At 37.9% G+C, this 26,893-nt stretch overlaps 1 protein-coding gene across 3 annotated transcripts in view; it reads left to right on the top strand.

Annotated features, from left to right (window-relative positions):
- The window catches only part of EEFSEC (eukaryotic elongation factor, selenocysteine-tRNA specific), a 318,322-nt gene that overhangs the window by 57,480 nt on the left and 233,949 nt on the right, over positions 1–26,893 (top strand). Inside the window, exon 1 of one of the 3 annotated variants that reach the window (XM_074283756.1) lies at positions 5,307–7,486. The exons of the other annotated variants lie outside the window; for them this stretch is intronic. The gene's annotated coding sequence lies outside the window, so the exon portion shown is untranslated. Of the gene's footprint in view, positions 1–5,306; positions 7,487–26,893 lie in introns of those variants that run through there. 3 annotated transcript variants of the gene reach the window in all.

Genomic DNA, 26,893 nt, shown 5'->3' with positions numbered 1-26,893 from the left:
GTAAAAGTTATAGAGAGACAGATTTAACCTTTTTGTAAAGAAAAGACTTCCCATCATTTTAGAATTTTCTGGAAGTAGGTTAGGCTGCCTAAGGTCATGAATTCCCTCTTACTTTACATCTTTAAAAGCAAGCTACAAGACTACTCATTGGAGTTGTAGTAAGGATTCTTGTTCAGGTAGTTGTGTAACTGTAAAATGTTTTCTTGATGCTCAGATTAGTTTTGGAAGTGTTTACAAAAAGGTGCAGAACTCGCTCTCATTTTTTTAATCACTTTACTTTTTTTAGACCAGAAGTTTTGTTTCTTTATTTTTAAGGAGTTTTGTTTGCAAAAAGAAAAAAGTCAAGAAAAAGTTTTCAAAAGCTGTTAAGCTGCTTATGTCCTATATTTTCAAGTTATTTTAAAATCTTTGTTATGAATTTTCTCCTTTCTTACCAGACATTTAACATGTAATTAAGGAGAGCTCTGCTGTAGAATGTAGGGGCTTAGAATCATATAAAGAATGAAGGGACCTAGACTGGCTATATCAAACACACAGAAGCTTCAGTGGCTTTCTCTTGTCAATAGGATAAAATAGCCAATTTGGCCTTTACAAACTGGTTCTAACCTGTCTCTTCAGATTGATTACATGGTATTCTTCCTTACACAGTCTCTTTTTTAGCCACACTATGCTGCTTATTCTTAGTAAATGGTGCTTTACTTTGCACTAATGTGCCTTTACATGGCCTGTCCCGTACCTGGAATGCCCTCTCTCGCCATTCCAACTCTTGGGATCTCTAGTTCCCATTAAGGTTCATATCAAATCCTACTTCTGTCAGAAGTCCTTTCTAAACTCCCTCAATGGGAAGTGCTTTCCCAGCCACAAAATATGTATTTTGTACGTAATCTATATTGATTTAGAGGTGAACATCTTATATGCCTCCAGGGGAATTTAAGCTCCTGGAGGACAGGCACTAGCTTATTTCCATATTTTTATATAGAAATACAAATTGACATTTAGTAGATGTTTAAAAAAATGCATTTTGATTAAATAATATTACCATTTGGCCAGGGAAGAGCTATTATTTCATAATCCTGGAAGGTCTTCCTGATGACAAATCAACTCACATGTGTTACTGAAGGTTCCATATTTTAGAGGACACTAATCAAAAAGGGGATTAATTTTTAGACATGGGGAGGTACAGTCTTCAAAGCTACTTCCCTTCTGTGGACTTTAGTCCTCATAATAAAATGAAGGGGTTACATTGGATGACCCCTAAAATCCCCTCTTAATTCTTCAGTCTGGACTGGGATTTCCTGCCTAGGATGCACAAACACTTTCCTCTAGCTCTGGTATAAAGGAGGTTTCTTCTGAGTTGTAATGAAAACTATTGAAAATTTATTTTACTAATGATGAATGTTGGAGGGGATGTGGGAAAACTGGGACACTGATACATTGTTGGTGGAGTTGTGAAAGAATCCAGCCATTCTGGAGAGCAATCTGGAACTATGCCCAAAAAGTTATCAAACTGTGCATACCCTTTGACCCACCATTGCTGCTATTGGGCTTATATCCCAAAGAAATAGTAAAGAGCGGAAAGGGACATATATGTGCCAAATGTTTGTGGCAGCTCTTTTTGTAGTGGCTAGAAACTGGAAGATGAATGGATGTCCATCAATTGGAGAATGGTTGGGTAAATTATGGTATATGAAGGTTATGGAATATTATTGTTCTGTAAGAAATGACCAGCAGGAGGAATACAGAGAGGCCTGGAGAGACTTAAATCAACTGATGCTGAGTGAAATGAACAGAACCAGAAGATCGCTGTACACTTCAATGCTGTATGAAGAGGTATTCTGATGGAAGTAGATATCTTCAACATAAAGAAGAGCCAACTCACTTCCAGTTGATCAATGATGGACAGAAACAACTACACCCAGAGAAGGAACACTGGGAAGTGAATGTAAATTGTTAGCACTACTGTCTATCTACCCAGGTTACTTATACCTTCGGAATCTAATACTTAATGTGCAACAAGAAAATGGTATTTACACACATATATTGTATCTAGGTTATATTCTAACACATGTAAAATGTATGGGATTACCTGTCATCGGCGGGAGGGAGTGGAGGGAGGGAGGGATAATTTGGAAAAATGAATACAAGGGATAATGTTATAAAAAAAATTACTCATGCATATATACTGTGGAAAAAAATAAAATAAAAAAAAATTATTTTACAACTTTCCCCTGACATCTAAATTAATTTACATACATCTTTGATACACATGGACAATAGACTTTATACCTATTAAGTTTTACACAAAAAGAAATTTTGTCAGAGAAAGATTTGGTTAGGATAACAAAACAACTCACATTTTAATACTTCAATATTAGTATTTCAATATTTACAAAATTTAAAGAATGTAACTGATTGCAGTACAAAATTTATCCAGACAGTAAACTAGGATAAGAGTTGTGAGAAACAGCTATTACAATTGGTTCTATTAGTATAATGCATGTTTTGAAAATGTGAAGTTGTTTCAGTATGATTGATAGTGTAGAAATTTGCTTGCTTGTGATTCTGTTGGCAAGAATGCCATTTACTTTACAATAATTTACAAGCTTGCAACCCTTTGCCCACTTCCACAGGCAAACTTCAAGAGAATTTGATTTGCACTCACTCACCTTCTCTCTTCCACCCCTCACCACCATGCTTTCTCCTAGGTTCTCCTAGGGATCCAGGGTGAAGGCCAAGCAGCAGCCTGAGGATGCAGATTTATTGTAGTATTTACATATTTCTTAAGCATTTAACATGAATAAACCTGTGCTTTTGTTTTTGATTAGGTTAAGTGCCATATTCTTAAGCCCATGTTTCCCATAAGCCCTGTGGTTTTTATTGTGCTATTTTGCATTGTGTTATCATTTTTAGGAATGCATTTTGAATTGTAGCAGAACTGACTACTTCTGTTTTGCACCTCTTGAGTGTCCTTATCATGTGGTACTTTGCATTACAGTTATTAATACTCTTGCCTCATTGATCTCTTAGGACAGGAGCCTTATAAGGGCAGAGAGTATGTCCTGAATTTTGTATCTCCACCATTGCTGGGGACAGGGCTTCTGTGAACTTGATCACTATTGGATAAATGTTCTGGCATTCTAATCATATGTATTTATAAAAACTAATTTTTAAGTTTTCTTTTTTAATCCCTGTATATGTGACCCCCTGGTAGATGCCTATCTTTCCTACCTTATGTGCGTTGTCTCATACTTAACCAACTGAGTTTTCTGATAGCTGATGAGGATTGCTGGGGAATCCTAAATAGGAGATTCTTATTAATTATAAATTAAAAATTAAAATGTTTTAGGCATCATTAGCACCTCAGTTGCAGACAGAATTTAGATGTGGTAACCTGCTCAGTGAACTTAGTATCTCATTTCAGAACATTTTATGTTTCCTATGGGAGTGGAAGGAACGTATCACTGGCATTATGTGCCATGTGACATGCTGTGTGAACTTACCTGGCTTAGCTTCTTTTTGAGCCTCAGTTTGCATTTTTCCAAAGGGGACCAAGGTTGTATAAGGTTAAGGATTCCTAACCTGTGGTTTCTAAACATGTTTTTTTTTTTTTTTTTTTTTTTTGTTTGTTTGTTTTGTTGTTTTGTTTTTAAATACATTACTGGGGCAGCTAGATGGCTCAATGGATAAAGCACCAGCCCTGAAGTCAGGAGGACCTGAGTTCAAATCTAAGTTCAGACACTTTCAAGCTAGGTGAATCTGGGCAAGTTACTTAACCCCAATTGCCTCAGCAAAATAAAACAAAACAAAAAAATTCCCAACATTGCTGATCATATCTCAGCATAATTTGTTCCCTTTGTAATGCTGTGTATTAATTTTATCCTATGCCTTTAAAAATACGGTTCTGAGGAGACCATGGGCTTCTCCAGACTGCCAGAGAATGTAATATCTATGCACTAGCTGATCCTTAAGACCTTTTTAATTTTCTGTGATTTTATGATTCCTGATGAAAGTAGACCTTATTGAGTTGGAAGAATTTTCAACACTAATTTCTGGTGAAGTTCAGGTCATATTTTCACATTTTCATGATTCTATATTTCAATAATCCTTCAATTTACTCTACATATATCTTTTATGTACGAGTTGGGGGTTTTTTTGCACTTAATAGTATTTTTTCCCTCTCAATCACATGTATGTATACTTTTCAACATTCATTTGTGTATGATTTTGAGTTCCACATTTTTCTCCCTTCCCAAGATAGGCAATGTTTTCATGTTGCCTCCCCCATTAGAATATGAACTTCTTGATGGCACAGAATGGGTTTTTTGTTTTTGTTTTTTGCCTTTTGGTATCCCCAGCACTTAGCGCAACACCTGGCACTTAGTAAGCGCTTCATAAATGCTTCTTGACTTGATTAATAGGACATTACCTGATTTTGTCCACTTTTGTACGCGCTTTACAATACTGAAAATAAAAGGGACAGCAGGAGTTTGTTTACTCTTTTATTAATTGGCTAATTGGGGGATTTTCTTCAAAGTATATTTATTTTAATAATTATAGTAGCCATTTGGTCAGTTAATAAACATTTATTGTTAATTCTTGAGAATACAAAAAAGTATAAGACAATGCCTTCTCTCAGGGATCACTGTTTAATGGATACAACTATAAATTATGTACAGGCTAGATGGAAAATGTTCATCAGAGGGAAGGTACTAAAATTAAATGGGATAGGAAAGGTAGATTTCAGAAATGAAGGAAAACCTGGAGGCAGTGCTGGATTGGAGAGCATTCCAGACACAGACAGGGCAATGTCTTGTGTGAGGGACACCAAGGAGGCTGGTGGCTCTGCATTGCAGAGTGCATGGAGGGACTTTGCAGGAGTGCTAGAGAAGGAGCCTGGACTGGGAGGGCAGTGGGTGGGCCTGGCTGAAAGGCTTCAGGGTTTTGGCTTCATTGAAGGAGCATCAGTTGGCACTCTTGACAACGTTGCATTTCTGGTTTAATAACTTGATTACATGCATTTATTAGCTTTGCATTCTGAAATCACCATTATATTTGCTAATTTAAAAAGTTACTTGTAGAGGAAATTCAGTCAAACTCTTGCGTGATAATTTAGTATGTAAAGAGTAAAGCAAACTTATTAAATTGATTCTGTCTGTAACGCTTTATATTACGCCCCACCCCCTTCAGAGGATTGTTACTGACCCTCTACAGAAGTGGTTCCTTCTCAGTGGCATGGCCGACTTCAAGGGAGTCCAGTTCAGATTGGGAGAATGTTGCAGTAGATCCGCGGACACGTCATTTTCTTTTTTTTTTCTTTTTTTTTATTATTAATTTTTTTTGACAGTACATATGCATGAGTAATTTTTTATAATATCCTTGTATTCATTTTTCCAAATTATCCCCCCTCCCTCCATTCCCTTCCCCCGATGGCAGGTAATCCCATACATTTTACATGTGTTACAATATAACCTAGATACAATATATGTGTGTAAATACCATATTCTTGTGGCACATTAAGTATTAGATTCCGAAGGTATAAGTAACCTGGGTAGAAAGACAGTAGTGCTAACAATTTACATTCACTTCCCAGTGTTCCTTCTCTGGGTGTAGCTATATCTGTCCATCATTGATCAACTGGAAGTGAGTTGGATCTTCTTTATGTTGAAGATTTCCACTTCCATCAGAATACATCCTCATACAGTATTGTTGTTGAAGTATACAGTGATCTCCTGGTTCTGCTCATTTCACTCAGCATCAGTTGATGTAAGTCTCTCCAGGCCTCTCTGTATTCCTCCTGCTGGTCATTTCTTACAGACCAATAATATTCCATAACCTTCATATACCATAATTTACCCAACCATTCTCCAATTGATGGACATCCATTCATCCTCCAGTTTCTAGCTACAACAAAAAGAGCTGCCACAAACATTTTGGCACATACAGGTACTGGGGACACGTCTTAACCCCAGAACCAGGTGAGGGGGGACATACGGAGTGGGGATAAGAGGCAGAACCTAGAAGTGGCGGCTGATTGGACAGTGCGGCTGTCCGAGGGAGAAAGTCACTCAGTGACTGAGATGGCCACGCTGAGGGACTGCTGGAGGCGGACAGGCAGCGAGGGGATGGGGTCCATAGGAATTAGACCGTCCAGGTGGACGTGGGCAGTGCTCGGCTTCGAGCCCAGGATCTTGCCGGCCCCTGCCCAGAGCCCGCAGGGGGGCCGCGAGAACCTGCCTGTGCTGTCCCTGGTTCTGACAGCCCTCAGGCCTTGGGCCAATATTTTGCTTCCAGGACTGTTGGCACAGGTAGTGCTGCAAAGGGTCACTAGGTGGCGCCATAGCGCAGAGCTCCAGGCTCAGAGTGGGGAGCACTCGCGTTCCCGAGTTCAAATCCGCTCAGAGCTTCCTAGCTGTGTGACCCTGAGCGAGTCAGCCCATCCCTTTGCCTCAGTTTCCTCATCTATAAAACGAGCTGAGAAGCGAGGTTAGTGGCGGCCCCCGGGATCCCTGCCAGGAAAGCTCCCAGTGGGTCAGAGGCCGGACCGTGAGCAGGGCGGCAGCGCCCTTTTCACACGCCCTCTCTTTGGTTGATCGGAGGGTCCGCCACGGTGGTGGGGCCGGAATCAGCGGGCATCTCTCGGGGGACAAGAACGGGGCGTTCCTGCTACAGGAGAGTGAGCCCGCGAGGCGGCCGGCCGGCGCTTCCTCCTTTCCCATCGCGAGCCGGGCTCCTTTCGGCCGGCTGTCCCACTGATGAGCGCGGATCCCTGCGGGACGTCCCTCAGTCACCACGCGCTCATCGGATGCTGCTCGGCTTCCCCTTTGAGCCGTTCCTCAGGCGGCTCCGGGAGCGCGCGGGCTTTTCTGCAGGAGTGCCGAGCTCTCGTCGCCGCTAAAAGCCGGGCTTTGGGCAGCTTCCGGCTGCTGGGCCATCACACTCCTCCGCGGGCCAGACGCTGGGCCTGGTCCGAGCCGCGCCGGCCGCGGATGCTGTTGGGGCGCTCCTGAAGTCCAGAACGCGGTGTGAATCCTTGGTCTATTTTCACAGATGGAAATTCCGTCATCCCTCCCGAGGACCAAGACTGTGCTTTGACTCTGCCTTGGCTGTGAGGGGGCGTGGAAAGTGACTCTCAATCACCAATTGAGACTTAAATATATCCAAAGGAGACAGCAAAGGGCCGACCATAATTGAGTGTCAGTGGCGAGGCGCACTGTCCGGTGCGCGTGCCTGGAGAAGTCACCTTCCGGGAAAGGCCGTTATTGGCCGTGAAATCCTTGGCTGTATTTCTGCACAGGCTACATGTAACCGCTAAACTTTGAGCGCATCCATTTACGGCACCCTCGCACTTTGCTGTATCGTACTTCTCGGATTTTGCAGGGGTTTTTTAATTTAAATTTTAAAAAACTTTACAAATTGAAAGTTTGAAGCAAATCTGCTGGTGCTATTTTTCTGACAGCATATTCTCTCATTGTCTTGTCACACTTGGGTAATTCTTGCAATATTTCAGCCTTCTAAAATCATTCTGTCCTTTACTACAATCCGTGAGAGGGATCTTTGATGTTCTTATTGTAATTGTTTTGGGTGCCATGAACTAGGCCCTTAGAAGACAGTGAACTTCACAGACGCTGTTTGCATTCTGAGTCTGAGTCTGCTTCATCGTGGTGCTGCTGTGTAATCAGAGAAGTTGACATGAAGGCGTGCTTCAGAGATAGTGTGGCTCTGCTTCCGTACCACCACAGCAAAGCACATGTCTCAGTGAATCAAGCTGTGAACTTTTTGTTTCCCAGTACACATAAAAGTTATGTTTGTACTATTCTGTAGTCAATTAAATGTGCCATGTGATTTTTTTAAAGGACAGTGTATGTCCCTTAATGAAAAACTACTACAATTTGAGCCTTCAGCGAGTTATAATCTTTTTGCTGGTGGAGGTCTTTACGTGATGGCTCCTGATTGGTCAGGGCAGGGGTTGTGAAGGTTGAGATGGCTGTAAAAATTGCTTAAACTAAGACAATGAAATTTGCCTCATTGATTGGCTCTTCCTTTCACTTGAACACTTAAAGGCCCCTGTAGGCTTTTTAATTGGCCTAATTTCAAAATTATTGTGTTTCAGAGAATGGAGAGGCCCAAAGAGTGACAGAAGTAGTGGGACTATGGAGACTCAGAACACGCACATTTCTTGATTAAGTTCATCATCTTATATATCTAAGGCTAGAGCATGTCTTTCCCTTTTGGTGTGCAGTTTCTTCCCTAGGGCTATACTGATTTTGCTCCTATCTTTGCTCCTTTAAGATATCACTTGTCTCTAGGAATTGATTCCTTTTCTCCTAGGGAAATAGGAAGAGTTGTCTTTGTATGTACCAAATCCAAGCTGATCATACCCACTGCAAAGTCCCTACTTCTCTAGCTCTTTTACCCCATGGGAACATTCATCAGTGATATCTCCTCCCACCGCTGAAACAAGGTTTCTTCTTTATTTCCACTTGTTTCTAAATTTCTTCCTTTACCTCTATTCCCTTTCTCTGTAGGCTCTCTGTTATTTATTTTATTTTTTTGGAAATTATTTTCCCTTCAATGTTAACTTTTGATGTGATTAGGGTATATCAGCTATTCTCCTCTTACCTTTTTGTCTCTTTTTATCCATCTCCCTTCTCCAATTCTGTAGTTTAGTCCATCGATACATTGATACATCTTTGGACAGGTTGTTATGAGATTTAGTCCATGATATTTCACATCTGTTTCTTCACCATCAATTTTATTTGCTTTCTACTTTCACCCTGTAGTCTCCTTGTGTACTTTTAGAAAGAAAACTCTATTAAAGGAATTAGAGATGGTAATGAGGAAACCAAATTATCACTCTATGCAGATGACATGATGGTATACTTAGAGAACCCCAAAGACTCTGCTAAAAAGCTATTAGAAATAATTCAGAATTTTAGCAAAGTTGAAGGATACAAAATAAATCCTCATAAATCCTCAGCATTCTTATATATCACCAACAAAATCCAACAGCAAGAGATACAAAGAGAAATTCCATTCAAAATAACGGTCGATAGTATAAAATATTTGGGAATCTATCTACCAAAGGAAAGTCAGGAATTATATGAGCAAAACTACGAAACACTTGCCACAAAAATAAAGTCAGATTTAAATAATTGGAAAGACATTAAGTTCTCTTGGATAGGGTGAGTGAATATAATTAAGATGACAATACTCCCTAAACTAATCTATTTATTTAGCGCTATACCAATCAGACTCCCAAGAAACTATTTTAATGACCTAGAAAAAATAACAGAATTCATATGGAACAACAAAAGGTCGAGAATTTCAAGGGAAGTAATGAAAAAAAAATTAAGTGAAGGTGGTCTAGCTGTACCTGATCTAGAACTATATTATAAAGCAACAGTCACCAAAACCATTTGGTATTGGCTAAGAAATAGACTAGTTGATCAGTGGCATAGGTTAGGTTCACAGGGCAAGACAGTGAATAAAAATAGCAATCTAGTGTTTGACAAACCCAAAATCCCAACTTTTGGGATAAGAATTCATTTTTTGACAAAAACTGCTGGGAAAACTGGAAATTAGTATGGCAGAAATTAGGCATGGACCCACATTTAACACCACATACTAAGATAAGGTCAAAATGGGTCCAAGATTTAGGCATAAAGAACGAGATCATAAATAAATTAGAGGAACATGGGATGGTTTACCTCTCAGACTTGTGGAGGAGGAAGGAGTTTGTGACCAAAGAAGAACTAGAGATCATTATTGATTACAAAATAGAAAATTTTGATTACATCAAATTAAAAAGCTTTTGCACAAACAAAACTAATGCAAACAAGATTAGAAGGGAAGTAACAAACTGGGAAAATGTTTTTACAGTTAAAGGTTCTGATAAAGGCCTCATTTCCAAATTATACAGAGAACTGACTCTATGAGAAATCAAGCCATTCTCCAATTGATAAATGGTCAAAGGATATGAACAGACAATTTTCAGATGATAAAATTGAAACTATTTCCACTCACATGAAAGAGTGTTCCAAATCACTACTGATCAGAGAAATGCAAATTAAGACAACTCTGAGATACCACTACACACCTGTCAGATTGGCTAAGATGACAGGAAAAGATAATGATGAATGTTGGAGGGGATGTGGGAAAACTGGGACACTGATGCATTGTTGGTGGAGCTGTGAAAGAATCCAACCATTCTGGAGAGCAGTCTGGAATTATGCCCAAAAAGTTATCAAACTGTGCATACCCTTTGACCCAGCATTGCTGTTATTGGGCTTATATCCCAAAGAAATACTAAAGAGCGGAAAGAGACTTGTACGTGCCAAAATGTTTGTGGCAGCTCTTTTCTTTCTTTTTTTTTTTTTTTCTTTTTTTTTTTTTTTCCTGAGGCTGGGGTTAAGTGACTTGCCCAGGGTCACACAGCTAGGAAGTGTTAAGTGTCTGAGACCAGATTTGAACTTGGGTCCTCCTGAATTCAAGGCTGGTGCTCTATCCACTGCGCCACCTAGCTGCCCCTGTGGCAGCTCTTTTCATAGTGCTTAGAAGCTGGAAGATGAATGGATGTCCATCAATTGGAGAATGGTTGGGTAAATTGTGGTATATGAAGGTTATGGAATATTATTGCTCTGTAAGAAATGACCAGCAGGAGGAATACAGAGAGGCCTGGAGAGACTTACATCAACTGATGCTGAGTGAAATGAGCAGAACCAGGAGATCACTGTACACTTCAACAACAATACTGTATGAGGATGTATTCTGATGGAAGTGGATATCTTTGACAAAGAGAAAATCTAATTCAGTTCCAATTGATCAGTGATGGACAGAATCAGCTACACCCAGAGAAGGAACACTGGGAAATGAGTGTAAACTGTGAGCATTTTTGTTTTTCTTCCCAGGTTATTTTTACCTTCTGAATCCAATTCTTCCTGTGCAACAAGAAATTTGGTTCTACACACATATATTGTATCTAGGATATACTGTAACATATTTAACATGTAAGGGACTGCCTGCCATCTAGGGAAGGGGGTGGAGGGAAGGAGGGGAAAATTCGGAATAGAAGTGAGTGCAAGGGATAATGTTGTAAAAAAAAATTACCCATGCAAATGTACTGTCAAAAAAAAGTTATACTTATAAAATTAATTAAAAAATAAAGCATAATATAAAAAATAGAAAGAAAACTCTTAACAGACTCTATCTTGTTATGTTGTTGTTGTATTTGTTCACTTTTCTTGTCTGGGTTGCTTGAAAAACAATTTATTTTGGTCTGGTTTTCTTTTCTGGGAATTTTGAATACCTATTAAAAATTGAATGTTCATCTTCTTTCATTAATAGTAAGGCTTGAGAGTTTGAGTTTCGTCATCTTGGTTGCATCTTGAGCTTCTTTTCAGAACACATTATTCTGTTCCCTTTTGCAATTTCTGGTGCATGCAAAATAGTTTTGTTTTATTCAGATTTAAAAAAAATATTTGAAATTCTCCTGGCACTTGTAGAATTTGTTATTTGTCAGTAGAATTGTTAAATTTAGTATATATTTTGGAGTTTGTAGCATAGGATTTTTTCTGGAGGTGATCTGTGGATGCTTTTGATCAGCACTTTGTTTTCTGTATTCATAAGTTTTGGGAGCTTTTCTTATATTATTTCTTTCATTATGTTCATTTTTGACTTGTGCTCTCCTGGGAGGTCTATAATCTTTGTATTGTCTCTGCACCTTGCTTTAAGATCAATATGTTTTGCTTCTATGGAAATCGTGTTTTCTTTTCATACTATTGCTTTTTGCTTCTCTTTTTCCAGATTGCCCTTCACTTTGATATATAGTTACACTCTTCTCAGCTATACCTTTTTTTTTTTTCCCTTTTTAAAATTTCTTGGTGAAATTTCCATCGTGGATTCCAACTTTTCTGTTCTGCCAATTATTCTTATTATGTAAGCAATAAAATATGCTTTCACTATTCTCAATTCTCTTTTAAACCATTCAAGAACATCTTATGGTGGTTGCATGCTGTCTTGGAAGACTTCAGGGTGCTCTGCCTTATCAAGTGTTAATTTATTTTCTTTTGACTTGCAATATTTATTCACAGATATCTGGACTTTTTTTTTAAAGTTGATTTGGAGGATATATTGTTTTCTGTTATTAATATCATCCTCATTGGCTTATGAATGTGTGCTTAAAACTTCTAAATTGTGGGATTTTTTTTTTTTTCTTCTTGAGATCTTTATTAATTTCAGTCTTTCACCTTTTGCTTTCCACCATTGTTTTCATTTTGACTCCTTTCTCTTTGAGTGTAGTTTCTCAGGCAACTGGATCTCAAAGCCATCTCAGCTTTCTCCCCCCATAGGTACTTCACATTTGATTGGCCTCAGTCTCTGCCCCAAGTAACTTCTGGGAAAACAGTTAACTTCTATTAGATTCTGAGCTCTTTCCTCATGTTTAGTGGAGTGCCCCACTGTCATACACACTTGTCCTGCCCTCCCTCTCTTTTATCTGCTGTCTCAAAGAAAGCTTTTCCACCCCTCCATCTCCCTATCTCACACCTCCAGCCCTGGGAAGAGGGATCAGTAGGTTTATGTTCTTTTATAAGTTTATGGATCAGCAGGTGCAAACCTGGCTACATGGGGAGAAGATGGGCAGTGGTAGAGGGGTGTTGAGAGATTGTATTAGAGGTTAGAAATGAGTAATCTTTTCTGATTTTTGTTGTTGTTGTTGTTGTTGAGTTTTAACCTTATTTGAGTTCTTTCTGCCTTAAGACTATGGTGACAGCTAAAATTACTGTGTCCTTCATGTTTACTTTCTATTTTGCAGAAATTTGAAAGGTCATGATGATCAGAGAAAATGCCCATTCCTTCATCTTGTTGGTCACCCTAATTCATTGTGAAAATTAAGATTGTAAGAGGCCTAAAAAAAAAAAAAAGACTTGCAAGGGAATTTGACATTGTCTTAAAGTTTTATCATGTGGAAGGGGATTTCTACATTGTTAGAAGTAACATAGATGGCATTCATATTTAGGAATAGGTTGGTGTAAATAACCATTGTGTCTTCCAAAGTTCAGTTCTTTTGTATTGTAGTTATATTTGTCCTTCATGCTCCCTTTTCTTCCCTTCTATAGAACCTCACTTTATATCTAAAAGTGGGTTTTAGATATAACTCCCCCATACCTGGACAAATAACCTGCAAATATATTCAGGGAGACCAATGACTTTGGAAAAGAGGGGGGAGAGAGAGAGAGAGAGAGAGAGAGAGAGAGAGAGAGAGAGAGAGAGAGAGAGAGAGAGAGAGAGAGAGAGAGAGAGAGAGAGAGAGAGAGAGAGAGAGAGAGAGAGAGGTGGGGGTGAAGGAATGGAGAGAGAGAGGGAGGAGAGATTAAAGATATACATAGAATATTCTTTTTTTTTTCTTACTGTATTCTGTGAAATTCAGTTCAATAACATCGATGCAAAAAAGGTGGAGGAATGGCCAGGTGTGTCCCACACTACAGAGAGGTCAGGGAGGGTGAGGACCAAGTAAGGCAATGGAAAGGCTCTTCATACATTGTGCTAAGTATTGAGGCTACAAAGAAAGGTAAACAGCCTCCATAATTTTTAAAATGGTAATGGAAATATAAGATTAAAAAATTTGGAATAATAAAATCTTCCTCCTCATCTCTAGTTCCTGGCTTTCCAGTTTTTCTTCAAAACAGCTCAGATTTCACCTTCTGCAGGGGGCCTCTCTCAGTTTCTTCCACTGCTTCTCCCTTCCCTCTGACAGTATTTCCAATTTGTCTTGTGTTCACATAGTAGTTTGTTCATTGTCTTCCCAATTAGAATATGAACTTCCAAAGGTAGGAGCTGTTTACCTTTCTTTGTTTCTTCAATACTTAGCACAATGCTCAGAATGTAGTTCAGAATGCCTTTTGATTAACAAATTGACCAAAAGGATTTATCCTTTTGTTCAAAATATTAATGTGTACTTACTGAGTACTTTTGGCAATTGAAAATATTTGTACTGTCAGCCCTTCAGAGCTAAGCTGAAGGCATCTGAGATCTTACCTTTTTATCTTTTTATTTTTGATGGGACTTTTATTTTGGGGAGGAATCCAGGAACCCTGCGTTTCTACTCTGCTCCTTTATCTGGAATAATGTACCAATGGAATCACAGTTTGGTGATCCCTGTTTTGATAAAGCCTCTAACTGAAGCATCTTTGCCTTCACTAGTCACCCAGAGCATGCATGGCAGTGAAGGGTCACTTCTAATGGTGCAGATGGTGATGATTTGATTCATACAATTCTGGTGGACCTGAGACTAGAGAATCCTTTTTTACAGTCAGTAGCTGTGTTGTCCCTTTCTTTGTTGCCTCTGTCTTCCCTTCTTCTGTATGCTTCTTCTTCTATAGGGCATGAAAGGAGTTCAAGTTTCCTTATAATTACTGAGAATGAGTAAACAAAGAAAGATCAAGGATTGATAACTTTCAAAGTCGAAATTATAAATTGGAAAAAATTGTCTAAGAGTAGAGAGCCCAGTTAGTTTTAGCATTTTTGAGTATATGCAGTTTAGAGTGCAAATAAACTTATGACCTTACTGATAACTAATATCAAAGAATCATAGATTTAGGGGAAAAGAACTTAGAGGAGATCTCGTACAATTGCTTTGTTTTAGAGAATGAAAATATGATCAGAGAGATCAAAAATCTTGCTCAAGATGACACAGATAGGAGGGAGGCAAAGCAGGACTTAAATCCAGGACCTTTAAGCCAGCCAGCCAGTATTTGAGGCCTCTGAGAGAATCCTGTTGAGCACATCACTTCAGTCACTAAGAGGGCAACTAGAATGAGGGAAAGAGAAAAAGAAAATGGTTAGGTATTTTTATTCTTACATAGCATTCCTGTTAACATTCCTAGAGGGAGTTGAGAAAAAAAAAAGAATACTCTCAAAGGGATTGGACTATTTTGATTTAAATAACTGGAATGCAAAAAACCAATATATATATATAAATACATCTTCAGTTGTCTCTGACCCTGATACAGATATAGGTTGTAGAAATTATTCTGGAAACAACTAGTAACTGTACACTAAGCTTTCTTCCTTTTTTTTTTTTTTTTTTTTTCCTCTTTCAAAATTTCCCTTGTTGTTGCCAGAAAAAAAAAAAAATCAGTTCTGTAGCTCTTAAGTGCTTGATAAAACTCACTCAGACATCACTTGTAACTTAAAACAGTTTTTTTTTTAGTTGCTTTTAACAAACGGATGAAGCTGATTTCTAGGTCCAAAAGCATTGCCTTTCTTCTAAAAAGAAGAACTTGGAACTATTTTTATTCCCTCCCCCCTTTTTGGTATGGAATTCTTTAGTTGAATTTATTACTGTGAATTTGTTGATTCATTCACTTGTTGATTCATTTCTTCCTGAGCTTCATTTTTGAGATTCAAGAAAAATGAATATTTGCTGGTTTGCTTAGTGTTATTGTACAAAAGATTATTCCTGTTTTTATGGTGGCTTTAGGGATGTTAGCTTCCTCCTGTACTTCTCAAAATATGTTGGGAAAACCTTGGTAAATAAATAAACGAAATCTTTGGTGACCATGGTACATATAAACTTAAATGTAGGAAGCTTTCCAGGCCAGTGTACCTGACTTTGAATTCTTTCTTCTTACCATTGACAGGTCAGTATTTCTAAATGCAGCCCCAGGTATGACATTCCCATGGTCAGAAACTTTCCTGTTGTTTATAAAGTGACCTAAAATGTTTTGGCCTGGCATTCTTGGCCAGCCAAGTTTTCCAGCTTTATTTCTCACTACCACCGTTTATGTTAAAGTAGTATGGCATGGTAGAAAAGAGCAGACTTTGGTACCCCAAAGTCCTGTGTTAGACCCTGCCTCTGACATGTTGTGGACTAGGAACTCTGGACAGCATGATCTTCTCAGTCTCAAATACTTGTATTCGAAGAGTAGAAATTGCTGAACAGGTGCTGAGCTATATTGATGGATTGATGATATATAGATTTAGAAGAAAAGAACTTAGAGAAGATTTCCTACAACCACTTTATTTTATAGAGGATGAAAATATGATCAGAGAGATTAAAAATTTACCAGGGTTAGCCCTGTCCTGCCCCATCTGGCTGCTCCCCAACCTTGCTTGAACCCTGGGCACATTTGGCACTTTTCTGCCTTTATAACTTTCCCAGCATGCCATTGTTATGTGTGATTTTGTCCATCCATTGTCCCCTCCTAAGCAAGTGGTACTCATTGCAATTCCTGTCTCCTTCCTAAATCTATCATCTCTGTACCCTAAAAGGACCTCTTCCTTTATCAGAACTTTTAGCAGTATTTATCTCAACCATTCATATGCCCTTTGACCTTCTGGTTGTCTTTCAGCATCTCTTTTATTATTGTTTTCCACTGTTATTTCAATCTTAAATTGGTAAGTTTTTTTTTTTTTGTTTTTTTTTTTTTTTGTTTTTTTTTTTTAGTGTGTTTATAAGGAGTTCTTATTACAGATAGAAACTCCTTGGAAGCTGGGACCAGAACTTTGTACTTCTGAGCATTACCCCATAGTATGTTGCTTTTTAATGGGTACCCATTAAACGATTTTCTTTGATGAGCTATATATGATTTGGCATTATGAATAAAACAGGTTTAAATGAGTAAATCTCTGGTAGGAGAATATATGTGTATGTATATATGTGTGGTTTATTGTACAAATCTTATGTGGAAAATGAAATCATTTTAAGGAAGGTTAATATCATGAAAACAGTTTCAGTGATTGTTTCCATCCTTACTACTGATTCCTATTTTCACTTTGTATCTGTATCTTTCCTATATTTTTGAGGAGAGAATGTGATCGAGGCTATCAGATAATTTTAAGGATTGGGGAAAGGAATTTCATTTTATTTTATTAAGCACTTATTACTAAAGGTACTATATTAAACATTTTTTTTGCTCACAATAACCTGGGAGAGAGGTGATGTTAGTACCCCCACTTTACCCTCAGATGAGAAAACTGAGGCAGAGATTCATCCTGGGTCATGTAGCTAGTAAGCTAGACTCAGCGCTCTCTCCATTATATCACCTGCTACCCCCAGGAGTAGAATAAAATATCATAAAAATCCATGATAATAGGTAGACACATAGAACACTGGAATAAAAGGGACATTTGAATTGAGGGAAGAAACATAAGTTTCGAGCCAGAAGGCTCTACACCCAAGTCTTACGTTCGCCATTCTCTGACCATTATGACTTTGGAATATGGTTCTCTCATTTCTGAAATGAGAGGCTTGGACTGGATAGTCTCTAAGATCCTGAGCAGCTAGAAATCCTTAGACCATATAAGTCATTGCTATCCCCCATGATTGTGACATTCAGCTAGCTTGGTGGACATGCACATATGCATATATATATATATATATGTATATGTATATATATTTGTATATATATACATATACATATATAGTTCACATATATTGCATTCTAAAAAATAAAGTCATGTCAACTATTTTATTAAAAGTAAAATAATTATCATAATCAAGTGCTCTATGGGGCCAGCCCGTAATGATTATTGTACTAATTGCATTTTGCAATCAGGAAATGCATTTCTATTGGGGAAAGTGGTTTATTCTGTTTTACAAATCTAATACTTGTGTTTCATTGGTTCTAAATGGCATGATGAGTGAGAAAAACAAGAACTGAACAAATTTTTCCAATAAGGAACCATCTCTAGTCCACAGCCTAACCATCCTTCCTTAGTCAGTTCCCCAAAGGGGCAAATGGGGCTTTCAGCTGCAGAGAAACAAGCCAGGCTTCTTCCTTCTTGACCCAACTCACTTTCTGAGGGGACGCATGACCCTTATCCTTTCTTCCCACCTTAGGCTATCCAAGATTCTTGGTGGGGAGGTTATGGTCGTGGGCTCTCTGCAACCCAGATCTCTGGCTGCTGTCCCTGACTGTGCTTATGCTCTATCGCTGCTGCCCCTGCTGCTGTCCCTGCTGTGCATGCCAGCCGTCCATGCTTCTTCTAGCACTGCTCTTTTGGAAGCTGGGAGACTACATGTGGCAGTCACATCATCCTGCAGGAGCTGCCGTCCAGCCTGCCTACCAGTGTGTGCCATCTCCGCATCCTGGACTCCAGTCTGGCAGAGCTGTATTGGGGAGAAGCTGCCCACCGCCAAGAGCGGCAGCTGTGGAGGCGGCCAGTGCACCTGGTTAGCATCACATCGCCACTATTCTACCAAGACAATGAACAGATTTGAGGAGTGCTCAACAGATGTCAAGTGCTAAAGCATTTTTCTCATCAAAATATATCTAATAACAAATTTGATGCATTTCGAAGCAGATGAGGTAACCACTGTAAGCTATCCTAGTAACTTCTGATTTTTTTTTTTTCATGATACAGTTGCTCTTTTAGGATGCTGTAGATTATTGTCCTTGTAAAATCATCTCATCTCTAAAATAAATTGAATAATTGGAGTTTTGTGTGCAATTATGATAATGTAGTATTTAAGGACAAAATGCTATAGAGTTCCACAAAAATAATGTGGACAAAAGATAGGCAACATCTGAACCACAGGCTGGTAAATATAAATAAAAATACTATACTTGTTGCTTAACCTGATTCAATCATGCTGTACACAGAGGACTAGAAATGCTTCATTTATGGTATACTTTTAATAATTTATTTAACTTCTGTTAGGCTTACTGTGAGCAAAGGTGCTGTTCTAGTTATTAGGAATACAAAGGTGAAAGAGGACATAATCTCTACTCTCAGCTATGATAAGAAATGGAAACTGCTGGTGATACTTAGAATTGAAAGCCTGAGATCAAGAGAGAGGTTAGGGCTGGATAAATAGATCTAGAATTATCACACTGAGAGATCAGACTGGGAACTGATGAAATCACCAAGAGAAATAGTTTCGAGGTCAAAGTGAAGAAGTCTTACCCTTGAGGGACAGGGGTCATGACCTAGATAAAGATCCAGCAAAAGAGATTGAGAAATGATCAAGCAAGTTGGAGGGGAACCAGGAGAGAGCAGTATCATGAAAACCTAGAGAGAATAGAGTGTTGGGGAGAAGAGGCTGATTCAAGGTCAAAAGAGAGACCAGAAGAATGAAGAGTGAGAAAAGGCCACTAGATTTGGTGGTTATGGAATCCTTGGTAATTTCAATTAAATGAAGTCAGATCAGAAGCCACACTGCAGATAGTCAAGAAGAGTGAGAGGAAAGGAAGTGAAGATGCTGATAAGAGATGGCCTTCTCAAGGAGTTTAATGATGAGAGAAAGAAATATGGGATAACTAGTTAAGCTAGATGGATCAAGTGTACTTCTTTCAACACTCTGGGGGAATTATATGTTTTAAATTCTTTTTGAATCCTTTTTCAGTGGTGGCTTTTCCATACTTTTTTTCTCTTGTTATTGTCCTTTAACAAGTATTTATTTAATGCCTTGGATACTGGCTTTAAAGATATAAGAAGTTTTTAATAACAAAGGTAAAGAGGAAAACTTAAGTTCAAAAATTTTCCCCTGGCCTCTCTTTCCTGAGGGCCTTCATCCATTTCTCTCGATTGCATCTTGTTGCTCCATTAGGATGCTTGGTGATCACAGGATGTGGTGGTTCTCCAGGCCACTCCACAGTGAAATTCTTTCCTGCTGTTCCATGCTGAAATGTGACCTACAATGCCTTCTTCAATCCTTCTCTGTCTCCATCCAGAAAAATGTCTAATTGTATCTTGAACTCATTTACATTACTTGCTTCAATGGCCTTACTTGGCAGCTGATTCCATATGCTAATTCCATCCTTTTCAAGAAGGAATTCTGCTGATTTTACTTACTTTTTGATGGTGGATTTTTCTTTTTCTTTTTTTTTTCTTTTACCACTTCTCCACTGAACAATTCCTTGATTCTACTTTATTTGACCCTGCAAATTCAGAATTTTTCATTTAATAATAACATTTCACTTGATGAACTTAAAGTGAGCTTGTTGAGCCTTCACCTCACCCTCCCCAGCCCCTTGCCCCTCAGAGAACTTTAGAACAGGAGTTTATCCTAAATGCTCTCCTTGTTCCTTTCTTTTCAGTGAAAAGTCTTTCTGTGACAGACCTAATACCACTAGGTCATGTTACAGTCCTCCTCAGCAGTGTCAGCTCTTTACTTTCAGAATCTAAATGTTGTAGCTGGCAATGTTGGCACTGGTGGTAGGAGCTCTCTCTCTTACATTTCTGATTAAGTCTGATTTATTGCTATACAAAGACTGTTTGTATGATTGACCTTGGTACATTATTATATAGGAATTTTAGTGTACAAGATATTGAGCAAATCATTTACTAAATCAGAAGGCATCTGATAGATGCAATTGCAGTTATTGGATTCTTGGTATCTAGAGGAGAATGTATTGTTCATCCTTGGTTGTAACAGAGATAATTGGACTAACTTCTAAAACAAAAACGGAAATCTTATAACATTATTGTAAGATTTAGAAAACTTCTTTCTTATTCCCATTTGTGACACTTACTGGCTGTAGACATTAGATGACCTTAGATTAAATGCACTGGCATTTAACCTATGAGACTTGCATTAATTTTTAATTTTTAAATTAAATTAAATTTAATTTTTAATTTCATAGTTTTTATTTACCAGATATATGCATGGGTAATTTTACAACATTGACAATTGCCAAACCTTTTGTTCTAATTTTTCCTCTCCTTCCCTCCCCCTGCCCCAGATGGCAGGTTGATTAATACATGTTAAAATGTTAAGGTATAAATTAAATATAATATATGTATACATGTCCAAACAACTGTTTTGCTGTACAAAAAAGAATCGGACTTTGAAATAGTGTACAATTAGCCTGTGAAGGAAATCCAAAATTGCATTATTTTTTTTTAATCAGAATAATCATATCTACCTTCCCCCTTCATAGGACTGTTAGAAGATTTGAATGAAATAAATTGCAAAGTTCCCTATGCACCCAAGGCATTTGGGATATTAATTTCTCTATAAAATGAGGCATATAACCTTGCATTTAGTAGGAGAAGTATGTTATCATATGCATCATTTCCAAGACAGCAGCTGTAGAGTATACTCGTTCTTCTTTGTAGAGCTCTTCTCTCAAGAATGACACCCCAGAAACCATCTTTTCATTTCTTGTTTAGACCATCTTCTTAACAACTCTGATATTGACAAAGTGACCAATACTATACAAGACAAGTCTTATTAGGTAGCTTTGCCCCATTGAATGAAAAAGTCTGGTTATAAAAGGTAATATGGTACCTCTGGAGTCAAAAGACCTGAGTTCCAGTATGGCCTCAGCTGCCTCCTAGTTTTGTAACTCTGGGTCACTTAACTTTTACTGTCCCAGTTCTTGTTCTTATTGCTTCTCTATTGTACAAAGGAGATAATAACAGCATATATTTGAAGATTAAATGACATAATATTTGTAAAACATTTAGAGCAGTGCCTGGTACATAGTAGATATTAAATCAATGCTTATTGCCTTTCCTTCCCTTCCCTAGTCTGGCTTAGAAAGTAAACTACAACTCTGGGTTCAGGTGGGCTTCTTAACAGAAATGTTCCTAATGCTGAGCAGATTATTTCCTAAGAATTTCAAAATAGACTGGCATGGGGAAAGAGTTCTTAACTTAGAATCAGCAGACCTGGGTTCGAGTCAGCACAAAGCTGGATATGAATAGTTTATACTGCAAGTGAAAAGTCAGAATTCAGTAAGATTTTGGTGGACTCAAACATTTGGCTATGTTGAATAAAAAGGTGAAATTAAATAAAGAGTAAAATGAATAAGAAATGAAAAGATGAAATTAAATGTAGAGAAATGTTTAAAGACCGTTGACATATTAGAAAATGAACTGCAAAAGCAGAGGATGGGTCTGCTTGATTTCAGTTTATCCAGAAATAAGATGGGAGATTTTGGTGTATGTTCATCATGTCTTAGTACTGGCTAATGGCTTCCCAGAAAGTGAATGAAGTCTTAGACTGAAGAGCAGAATAGTCTGGTCTGACCATGAAAGGTGGAACGGTTTCTTACTGCTGTCCTTCTCTTGACAATACTCTAGAGAGTATTGTTTTTAGTTCTGGGCTTTGCATTTTGGCAAAGATATTAATGATCTGGAGAACAGACAGGGTGGTGATAACCCTTCAGTTTATTCTATATGAGGGTTAGTTAAAGGAATGAAGGATGTTTACCCTGGACACAGCTGGGGGTGAGTAAAGGGACATGATAACTGCTTTCTAATATTCGAGAGATTGTTTCATGGAAGAGGACTAGGAGTCTTTTACTTCCCTCCAGAAAGCAGAATGAGTATCAGTGGGTGGAAATTGCAGACAGTAAAACTTCATTTGGACACAAGGAAAATCATTCCAAGAATGATAAAAATAGAGTGGGCAATCTTTGGGGGCTCTTCTGAAGCTTGCTGGCTTTAGGAAGTCCTTTCCTGCCATTTACTGGTTTATAATTATCAGTTAACCTCTTGCTTCATCTGTAAAATGGGAGCAATGCTTGTACTATCTACTTCATAGGGTTTGAAAGGAAAGCGCTTCTACAAAGTAAAAAGTGCTATTAATACTTATCCCCTTTATTTCTGTAGCATTTTATAATTTTTGAATCATTTTGAACTCTGTGAGATAGATAGAGTCAGGATTATTATCCTCACTTTATATGAAGTGGAGGTTCAGAGAGTCTTAAGTGGTAGATGTCTCCCTAGTCACAACTTGGCTGAGTTAGAAAGGGAACTCAAACACATCTTTATAAGCCATGTCTCTCTCATCCTGCTAATAATATGAACCATTTATCATTTATCGTGAAAATGAAAGTATATTTTGTTTTCTCCCCTTGTGTTTCCCTTGACCTTACCTTACATATATATATTTTTTATTACCCTTCATCACAGAACTTGTTCAAGTATCTGAAATGGACTGTAAGGGAAAAACAGACCGGCATCATAATAAGAAACCTACAATTCATATTCCAACCTGCCCTTTAATAAGAAGGGAACCAGATATTTTAGCCCATAGTCAGAACTGTTATGTCAGCTTAACAATCATAAAACTTCTTGTAGGAGTCCACCCAAAAGTTTCACTTGGTAACATATAGTGCTGTTTTTGCCCTCCCAATGAGGCCTTCTAATATTTCATACTAAGTAAACTGCAGAATTACCAAAAAGGAATTGTATAAATGTCCTCCACTATCCAGTGCTTTAGCTTGACATGGAGATAGTCTTTGGTTCTTGTCATTGGTACTCTGACCGATCTTTGAATTTGGGGAGGCATCGTATCTGAACTTAGTGATTGTGTACTTGTCACTTGCCCAAGGAGCACCCTTGCCAACTTTGAAGAGGCTCCTTATTAATACAGTATCATGAATTTTTTTTTTTTTGTCCATAGTGTTTCCTGAAGAGTATCACCTAGATGAAAAAAAAATAGGGATATCTATACCAGTGATATACTTGAAATATTGGAGCTCACATATGTGGATATATACATATATCTTTATGTGTATACATGCATGTATGTGTGTATACACACATACACATATTTAACAGGAGATAATGACTGGACTTATCTTGGAATGGCGTTCTTGAATGAGGAAACTCCCCCAATGTGTAGATCAATTCCTTCTCTGTAATTTTTGTTCATATGTAGAACATATATACGTATGTATATATTTTTGAAAAACAATTTAATTCAACAGGCATATATAGATGCCTAATATTTTCAAGTTAATGTAGTAGGTGCTAGAAATGCAAAAATGATATAAAACATAATTCTTTCCCTTGAGAAACATACAGGTTAATGGAGTAAATAAGGCATGTGCAAATGAATGTAGTACAGAAAGGCAGAAAGGAGACGGCTGAAACGCTGTTAGAAAATTGGGGTGAGAGCGCCATCTCTTTAGTTTGGAGTATCAGGAATGACTTCATAGAAGGAGCGGTCCCAGACCTAGAAAGAAAGTCGATGAATCCATTTTTGTGAGAGTAATAAGGTTTGTTCTCCTTAGTGAGCTTCTCACAGTTACGGCATGGCAGGGGACTCAGGCTGGAAGCTACTGTCCCTAACTTGGCTATTTAGAATAGGATGTGACCAGAGAGGAAAGAGATCTGAACTTTGTGTGACTCTCAGCTCTATGTGGCTGGGCTGGGATCACAGTTTTAATTTTTCATGTGAATATGTTTTTGTGTTTTTCATAATGGTGCCTGGAAATGTTATATCATTAAAATTTAAGGTGAAATATGTGTCTCCTCAGCCAAAAGAGAGCTCTCCCACCTCTGCTTTTAAACTGAAGTCGTCATCTAACTGAAAAGGAGAAAGCCGGGTCAGTGCCAGGTGTGTGTTACTCATTTGGTTGAATTTTTTCTTGTTGAGTATTGATCAGCTGAGGTGTAGGGAATTGGGGAAATAGCAATCTATACAGTGTTTATAAACTCTTGTGAGTCACATTCCCCTTTCTATCCATTAATTTTTTAAAAAAAGAATTCTGAGTGAGGCCATATTTGGCAAATGATCTCTCTTCTCTCCACATCTCTCAAGGTGTCTGCCAAAATCCTTTATAATTTGTGTCATCTCCCAGGCTGTTACAGTATATGAGGGCAGAGAATAACTTAGTTATTCTTAAATAAAGGTTCTTAACAAAAAAGGGGGGAAAGTTTTCATACTCACTGCATGAAATAGACAATGTTTCCTGAAACAGGAGATACGAACCTCAAAGAATTTAAAATAAAACATTCATTTTATTATTTTTTTAAAGAAGGAAAAGGAGAAAAAAAATAGAATAGTCAGTCTTTTTATCCTAAGTGCAGATGAAATTGATTAAACCTTAAAAACTGGCCTCAGTACACCCGGTTTATTAATTGAAGAATTTCCTCTTCCCCAGAATGGGAAGTGCACATTAAAACAGAGCTTTGCCCCTGAGTAGCAGTGACACTTGAGAACTGAATATTTTCCACAATCCTATTTTCTCTTCTGTGCTAGAGGAAATCCTAACATGGTAAAAAAAAATGTGGAGGGGGGAGGGCGAAAGAGCGAGTGAGCAAGCAAAAAAGTACATTTTAAGGAAGTCCTCTTTCATTTCCTTGTAAAGCATGAAATCAAATTATAGCTCATGGCCCACAATTATTTTATTTCTACATTTCAAATTCCATTTTCTGCTTCTATTCACTGCTTGTGAACAGGAGTTGTACTGTTGTGCAAAGTCAGCTAAAAAGATTACTATAGATAGAATATGACACAGTAGCTTAAAGCAGCAGTCAGAATCCTGGGTTAAGTTTAGAGAGCTGAGGCCATATACAACCTGCGTGAAGGCACAAATGGACATTGACTCTATTGAGCTCTTTATATGTTAGAGGGTCTTGGAAAACTATCCTTGTTGATTCTTGTTTGAAAGACAACGGGTTAGTTTATCTGCCCCTGCTGTCCTCTTCTGAGAAAAATCATAAATCTGGAAAAGCTTTTAAAGAGAGATTTTCATTTAGTCCATTCCCCTGTCCCCAAGTAAAACATATGTAAATCATCCAGTTTTTGAAGACCTCCAAAGGAGATTTTGTATCTTCCAGTAATCCTTTAAAAAAATTAATAGTCCTTAGTTTCAGGAAATTCTCTTAGGTATCTAACTCAAATCCCTCATGCTTTCACTTTAAATTGATTTCCTCTTATTTCCTTAGAGAACAAGCAGCTGGTCACCAGGCTTTGTATAACAAATTTTCTTGTATTTGAGCATTGTCAGTAAGATGTCTTTCAAAATTTTCTTCACTAGGTTTCAAATAACGAAAGCCTTTTTTTTTTTTTTTTACGGGTCTTAAAAAAAAATCTATAGCCATCTTTTCTGGACTTTTCTATGTTTCTTATGTTTCTTTGATTGAGGAGGCCCATTATGGATATAGGAGGATGACTTCATGGTTTCTCTGATGGTCTTAAAAGATAAAGTTTTCTCATTGAAGAATCATGATCATTATTACCATAAAGAAAGACTTAATGTTGGTGAGGGAAACTTCATGGAGGAATACTTGAGTTATACTTTTCCTTGCCTTCCTAGCTACTAATGACTTCCATTTATCTCTAATGTACATATGTTACATATGTTGTTTCCCCATTTGAGTATAAGCTCCTTAAAGAAAACATTTTTACTTTTTCACTTAGCATATCGCAGGCACTTGTTGATTGATTGAAGAAGGGATTGGATTTAAACAAGGAGAAGAGTGGGATATTTTAGTCCAGTGGTCCTCAAACTTTTAAAATAGGGGCCAGTTCACTGTCCCTCTGACTGTTGGAGGGCTGGACTCTAGTAAAAACAAAAGCTCACACTCTGTCTCCGCTCCCAGCCTATGTGCCATAACCTGGCGGGCCGCATAAACGTCCTCAGCGGCTGCATCTGGCCCGCAGGCCGTAGTTTGAGAACCCCTGTTTTATTCAGTCAACAAACATCTATGTGCTAGGCACTGTACTAAGTGCTGGTGATACAATGAAACAGTGAATGAAATGATAAATGAAAAAGTTCTTTTTGCAGGGAACTTTCCAGAGGAGTATTGTGTGCAAAGAGACAGAGATAATGTGCCTGTAGTGTTTGGGAATGACAAAAAAAAAAAAAAAAAAAAAAGAGAATGGCTTGCTGAAAGGAAGAGTTCATGTAGATGATCTATAAGAGATAAGGTTAAAGGGTAAACAGGAAGCACATTGTGAAGAGCCATGAATGTGGAATAATAGAATCTTAGAGTTAGACCTTAGAGAATAATCTAAATCACTTTGCTTACCTGGATCACAGATTACATCTAAAGTTACCTGGCAGCCAAATTCAAAAAAATTTGATACACTTTTTTTGTGGGTAAATGTATTTTATTTTTTCCAATTATATATAAAGTTAAATTTCAGCATTCATTTTTTTTTAATTAATAATTTTTATTTACCAGATATATGCACGGGTAATTTTAC

Source organism: Sminthopsis crassicaudata, chromosome 1 (genome assembly GCF_048593235.1).
Source record: "Sminthopsis crassicaudata isolate SCR6 chromosome 1, ASM4859323v1, whole genome shotgun sequence".
Lineage (NCBI taxonomy): Eukaryota > Metazoa > Chordata > Mammalia > Dasyuromorphia > Dasyuridae > Sminthopsis > Sminthopsis crassicaudata.
This window is presented reverse-complemented; position numbering and strand designations above follow the sequence as displayed.